At 36.2% G+C, this 6,815-nt stretch overlaps 1 protein-coding gene across 3 annotated transcripts in view; it reads left to right on the top strand.

Annotated features, from left to right (window-relative positions):
• The window catches only part of LOC108971829 (protein FAM13A), an 88,969-nt gene that overhangs the window by 38,406 nt on the left and 43,748 nt on the right, over positions 1 to 6,815 (top strand). For all 3 annotated transcript variants that reach the window (XM_018938135.1, XM_018938136.1, XM_018938137.1), the window contains one exon: positions 1,699 to 4,169. The gene's annotated coding sequence lies outside the window, so the exon portion shown is untranslated. The remainder of the gene's footprint in view (positions 1 to 1,698; positions 4,170 to 6,815) is intronic.

Here is a 6,815-nt window from a genome sequence, read left to right as displayed (position 1 = left end):
AGTCTAGAATACATTTGCTGTGAAAATATGTTTCTGATTCGCAGTTCTCGAACTCCAAAACCTTTCGAAAAGAGTCCATTAGTGAAAAAAACATTTTATTTTAAAATAAATTAACAAAGTATAAATAAATAAAGAAGTAAATTCAGTTTTTCAATTCTTCAAACGCAATCTCTAGCTTCTCCAATATCCTTCATTATTCATATTTTTAAAAGTTTGTATGCAAAAAATAATTGTGTTTGGCCAACATGTAAGCCTGAATCCAAATTTGAGTAATGTGTGGACGAAAAAAAAAATCATTCAAAAACATTTCTCAGATCTACAGTTTGAACAACCCTTTGCACTTAACTGGTTTTGAGTAACTTCAGCTCTAATCTGAAAGAAGGTTTCAAAAATTAAAAAATCTTGGATGCAAAGTATATGAATATGTACATCTGTAGGTATTGCCAAAAATAGTTTAAAAAAATTTATTTAAAAAGGTGTTTTTCGAAATAATACAGAAAMTGGCTTTATTATTTTAAATCTTTCACTACTTATTTTGATATTAAAAGTATATTTCGTCACCTAAAAGCAAAATAACGTGACATAACGTTTCTTAAATTTACAGGCTAAACTCATATTGAAAAAAAAATTTGAGTTTTGGTTATAAATTGGTTATATATAGGTTACAATTGGGATAAAAATTGGTTATATATTGGTTATAAAGTGGTTATAACCGACAGCGGATAGTTAAGTTTATATGACAGCTATTAGTTGTAGTGATCCTATCTGAACAATTTCTTCAGAGATTGCACAATTCTTCTTTTAATTGGCGTAGATAGCGTTTACGCGATTATAGCCGAGTTAAAAACAGCAGGCTGATTGTTCTCCCAAAAAAATGGAGATAAGAGAAGTTTCCTCACTTGCGTGAACTTCTACACTCCCTCCTGCACAATTGCCTTAGGTAATTACCTGTACCAAATTTSTTGAAGACACTTCGTCAAATAGAAAAGTTTTCCATACAAACACTTGATTCTGATCGCTCAGTTTGTATATCTTCGAACATTGTATCGTTGGTTCAGTTAATACTCCATGCCAAATTTCGTGAAAAAATCTACACAWGAACTTGATTTTGATCAGTGATCCAATATCGAAGATTCCGACAAATCAGCACCTGCTTGGTGGAGAAAAGAAATATACACAATTTCAACTCGATATCTCAAAAACTGAGGGACAAGTTCCCTATATAGTTCCCTTAATAGAGTTCACGATGCTGATAATTTATACATATAAATATATTTTTTGGGGTCTGCGACGCTTCTTCGTCTGTACCAAACTTCGTGATATGCTAAAAGTACTCTATTCAGGTTATAATTATAATTTGTATAAAAAATTCCATTCGCTTAACCTTGAAAATCGTGCCACTGTGCGTGGTAATAAAATTATAAATATCAAAAAAGACCAACTTCGCTTTAATATTATAATCAGTTTGGTTTACAAATTATTCTTCGTTTCATACTTCCTACATACTTTCTAATTTTAGACTCAGTCTTCTAGCCAACTTAACCTTTCAAAAAATCGTGTTGCCAGCGCGCTGACTTAATTAATTGTTAAGATCAAGCGATAAAACTAGTTTTGTTATGTAAAATAAATATAAATATTCATTTGTACATATATATTTACGAAACACTTATGTAACATATATTCCTTTTAATCTTACAGATAACGGGACTTCCGAACAAAGTGCCAATAAGAGTCATTGAGATTATTGCCGCATGGTTTGCGTTTAAAAACTCAACAAAAAGTGACTGAAAAATATTCTATTAATTGAAGTAAAGCAAAAGAGCAACAGAAAAAACTATCAAGTGCCAAAATCGCGCACATGAAACTGTGAACAATCGTATCCAGCCTTTAGTGAACTTCGTGCAACGTTACTAAGCAGCCGTCGCGTTGTGTGTGTAATACCGAGAATTTGAAAAACTTTTTAGTATGTGTGTAAAAAACTGTTGTAAAGTAGCGTAAATTCACGCCACTAACGTCAGGAGACACCCACACAGACACACACACACACCCCCACACCGCACACAACAAACCCCCCATGCTAAGATATCGGCTGGTGTCGACACATTTCCTCAAACAGCCGTAGATTGTTTTCCGCCGCCGAGCCAGCCAAGCAGAGACGAGTCCAGCCGAGTCGCGTCAACGAACGCGAAACGAGTGCATCACCATCAATACACCAACAAAAACATAACGGAGTGAAAGAACAAGCATACCAACAACAAACACGAACATACATAGACACACACAAACACATACGAATACACCCGGTACACATTGAAGAACACATCGTAGGCTAGTACGCGGAACCCGATAGTGCGTGTGCGTGACTAGCGCCGTGCATTAGAGAGCGAATAGTGGGAGCAAGCAGCAGCAATACGCCTGCGTTCACGCCGAGAGCACGAGAGAGAGAGAGAGTAAGAGAGAAGTGTAGCAACGTAGTTTTCAAGCCTTTAGTATTCGCAACGCTTGAGAGCCTAAAAGCCGACTATAGAAGATATATAGAAAAATAGAAAAGTGAAAAACAAAAGCGCCGTTAGCAGCACGCTGTGGGCGTATAGTTGYGCCATTTTTCTGTGGAAATTCGCCAGTTGCGTTTGGCGATCGCCRGCACATAGTGGACGAGCTTTATATTGCATTTGTCGAATTGCACATCTGGATAATACCGCGTCTATACGGATAAGCAAACCCGCTTCGAAGCAGCTTGAATTACGCCGCCATTGACTGYGTCGAGCATAATCAACGGCGCTGACGACAACACCCACCGTTCGTGTGCAACACACAGTCGTTTAATCAATAAAACGCAATACCGTTAGCGGTAAGCTAGACATTTCGACTAGCAGCACTTAGCTGATAACAACCCCATATCGTTACGATATCGAAGCGGTTAGTGGCAATTTATAGCCGTACACGCTCAGCCACGGCACAAAGAGATTACTACATTTGCGCTAATTACTTGCATTGTTGATTGTTGAGTTGTTACCTAACGGTTTCATCAAAGACATCATAGCTGTGGTATAGCTTGGTACCGGTCCATAAAGGGAAATTTCGGGCGAGACTATTGTCAATCGCCAACAACAGCAGCGAAAGCGCCAGCCGCCTACCCATTTGGCATTCGGAGTGTTTTAGAGGTTACACGCGGGGCCGTGGTGACTTCTCCTCAACTGGCYCTGTAACTTTTGTCACAACGTATTCGTTAAGAGTTTTCCGTTTAATCGGTACGTACGACAACAATTTGAATAGCGAAAATGTGCAGAGATCGCGATATGATTTTGCCATAGATCAACGTAATCGCCAATATAAAGTCAAGAAAAAAATCAAGCTAAAGTAAGCGCTGCGCCGCCAGTGAACAACGGTCGAGTGTGAGTGTGAGAGAGAGAGAGAGAGAAGACGCTAAGCGGCGACTGAACGTGCAAAATTAGTTCATTCTTGTGCCGAAAAATTCGAAATCAATTTCGGTTATCTCAACTGCTCATAGTAGCTGTGTGTGATTTTGGAGTGCTTAAGTGTATGAAAATTATAACGGAAAAGTAACGAAGGTCGTTCAGTTGTTGCGGTTTGTAGCAACGAAACGCTTTGCAATCTCGCTAAAAAGTTAACAACRCTTCACGTTTAAGCGTTAAATTAAGCGTTATCGATAACATTCATCACCGAACGCCACATAACATAATCAATCGCGCACGCGCTCTTTATATGTGCGCCCAATTCTTCACAGTGTAACTTTCGCAAGATTTTTAAGGTACCCATAACCTAAAATATAATCTGCAATGTGACTGTTGAGCGTCCATTTTTCGTTTGATTAAAAACTACATCCRTTGCCGACAATCGATGTATCGTTCGTTCAGTCGAGTGTGTATTTTACCGAAGCCAGCCGAAGCGGTAGCCCGAGCTATAGTTTGAACGTGTTGAAAAGTTTGTGAAATTGACAACAAAAAAAAAAGTGAAATTTCGTCTTTAGATCTGTATTTTTTGAGTTTAAACGTAAATATAAAATATCATAGAGGATTAATTTTAACTGTTTAATTTCGTTTGCCTGTGTCAAACGGAGAAACTGTAACAGGGCAAAGAWTCAAAGAAAAAGCGGCAAGATTGAAGACTTTGCGAGGAACTTTTGGAAGTCTATTAAGGCTTGCGTTGTGAGTATACATTTTATTTATTGTAACTTTTAGTAATTTTYACTATTATTATTATTATTTTATTAGGAAAATATACAAACTGTTAAATCTTATAGTAAGAATGGAGTACAAGCTACTGTGTCTATCGACTCCTAGTAATTATTTCAGAAGTTATATATCTTATATATAAAAACTATCTTTAAAATTTACTTTAGTTTCAATATATTTATATGATTTTTATATAGCTTTTGAAACAATGCATATATTCAGGCTGCAGCTACATTTTTACAAAAATATTAAGGTTTTGATATTGCATAGCAAGGAAGCTAATAACTACTAATTTAAGAAAAAAAAATAGCTGAAATTATTGGAACAATAAATTAAGTTAATTAAAAACTATTTTTAGGATGATCATCCAAAGACGCATATAATTGCTATCAGTTATCAATAGTTAGTCCGATTCGATTTAGGTCAGATATCCATCGTTTTATGCGACGTTTTGTTGCTATTTTGAAGGTAATGCCACTCTCATAGAAACCTTTGTCCTAATTGGCAAAAAACTATGMCAGCCGATTTACAAAGCCTTCATTGAAGCGACGTTTTCACCTGGGGAAACATGCGCCCTAGACCGAGAYAGGTTGTAATCAAGTGTTGCCAGGTTGTTGCGTTAGAACTTCTCAACTTAGAGCTTCTAGCGGATCACTAACGATGTGTGTAGCCTTTTGTTGTCCTGACACCAAACCCTTTCCTTTGTTGAAAATTGGCTACTTCTGGGCGATTGCTCACTTCACACGATGCATTTGTTGACCGTACAAATTAAGAGTTTGGTCGAGGCGGAACAGCTCAGCATAGATACCGATTCAACCAAACATACAGCAAAACCTGGCTGCTTTTTTATGGAATATGTTCGAGGTTTCCTATTTTTTTTTGTAAAGAAAAAACAAAAACTTCAAATTTAGCGGGGAATGTTTATTATCATTCAAAATAACATTCTTTGATATTTATTGTTTAACGATTATCTCTTTAAAATGTTGACCGCGGCTACCTGTCAGGTGGTTCATCCATTGGGTCTAATCTTCGATGACTTGTTCGGGCATTTCGACTGGTAACTGGCGAATGATTTTCATAATGATTTTCGGGATTGTACGCATAGACTTTAGACTTTACATATCTTCACAGGAAATAGTGTAACGGTATCACACCATCTTGGAGGCCAATCGACCGTCTAAAACCCATAAATTATCTGCTTACCGCAGTGTTCTCTCAATAAATTCATTGATGTTCATTCATTCTTGTTGATCCCAAATGTCACTGAGATCGCGAGCTTTAATTTTAGGTATCAAAAAGTCAGTTAACCTGGATCGGTAATGGTCGCGATTGTCGGTTACGTTCTCATTAGCATCATTTTTGAAGAAGCATAAACCGATTATTCTACCGGCTCAAATCACACCAACAAACTGTTGTTTTTTCAGGATAAAATGACAGCTGTTGAATCTCTTCAGGTTGTTCTTCTTCCCAAGTGCGGCTATTTTGCTTGTTTACATACCCATTGAGACTGAAATGGATCTTATCGCTGAACAAAATTTGGCTATAAGCGACGAATCTTCATGGAGCTTTGCAAGAGCCGCGGAGCGATATGGCTTGGGAAGGGTGAGCGGATTCAGTTTTTGCACAAGCTGTATTTTGTACGCTTTGTACGCTAAAAGAGCATATTGAAAAAAGTACCTCTATTTGGATCACCCGTTATTTTTACTTTTATTTTTGCCTCCATCAACGCCAATTACATTTTCTAAATTGTACATACTTATTTTCCTAAAGCGGTAAATATGTAGGTAATTATTGAAATTAAATTTGTTTCTATAATAAAATAATTGGCTTTTTGATATTTATACCAATGACCAGAAATAAATTCAAGTATGYGATGGTAATGCTTTCTGAAAGCTATTCGTGTTTACTGAACCTCGCTAGTAGTCATAAGGGTGCTCAATTAGATGTCCCTGCTTACCTTTCCTTTTTAATTTCCTTCTACCTCAAGGACACATAGGAACTCAATGATAATAATAATTATTTTTAATAATATATATATTTTTTAATTAAATTTTTGCATTGACAGCTGATTTGTCTGCTATCTGTCAAAGAACTTCTATGTCAAAAGAAAACATGCAAAATAGTTGTTATAATTAATATTTGCAATATGACTGATAAGCCCTACCCTAAACTGACCTATCACGGTATACACTTGTTCAAAGCTCGTTTACTCTATGGTACGTAACTTCACCGTTATCAAGTAAACGACTGTTTGACAAGCAGTAAATAACTGCGTTAACAACACTTATACTTGTCAAAGTCAAATAGAGGCGTGTCGCAAATAAAGAATTCAATTCAAAGCAAGCATGTGACAACACAACCATAATAAAGTGGCTTGTTACACAAATTAAGTGGTTAGCCAATATAGCAAATGCATAAAAAAAATATAAACTAAATTTTATTGGCAATAATTGAATAATTAAGGCAATAAAGTTATTAAAGAATCTGTGGTTTTGATTTGGCATTTCAGTTTGACTGATTTGCAATGAAATTGAAAAATTGGAAAATAAAATCTCTGTGAGTTTAAATGCCAGACGAGGTGGAGTAATTTTTTCAACAAAAAAATATAAAAATTTAATT

This window comes from Bactrocera latifrons, unplaced genomic scaffold, assembly GCF_001853355.1.
Source record: "Bactrocera latifrons isolate USDA-ARS-PBARC rearing strain unplaced genomic scaffold, ASM185335v1 scaffold_36, whole genome shotgun sequence".
Taxonomy (NCBI): domain Eukaryota; kingdom Metazoa; phylum Arthropoda; class Insecta; order Diptera; family Tephritidae; genus Bactrocera; species Bactrocera latifrons.
Note: the sequence above shows the minus strand (reverse complement) of the source record. Positions and strands in the feature narration are given on the sequence as shown.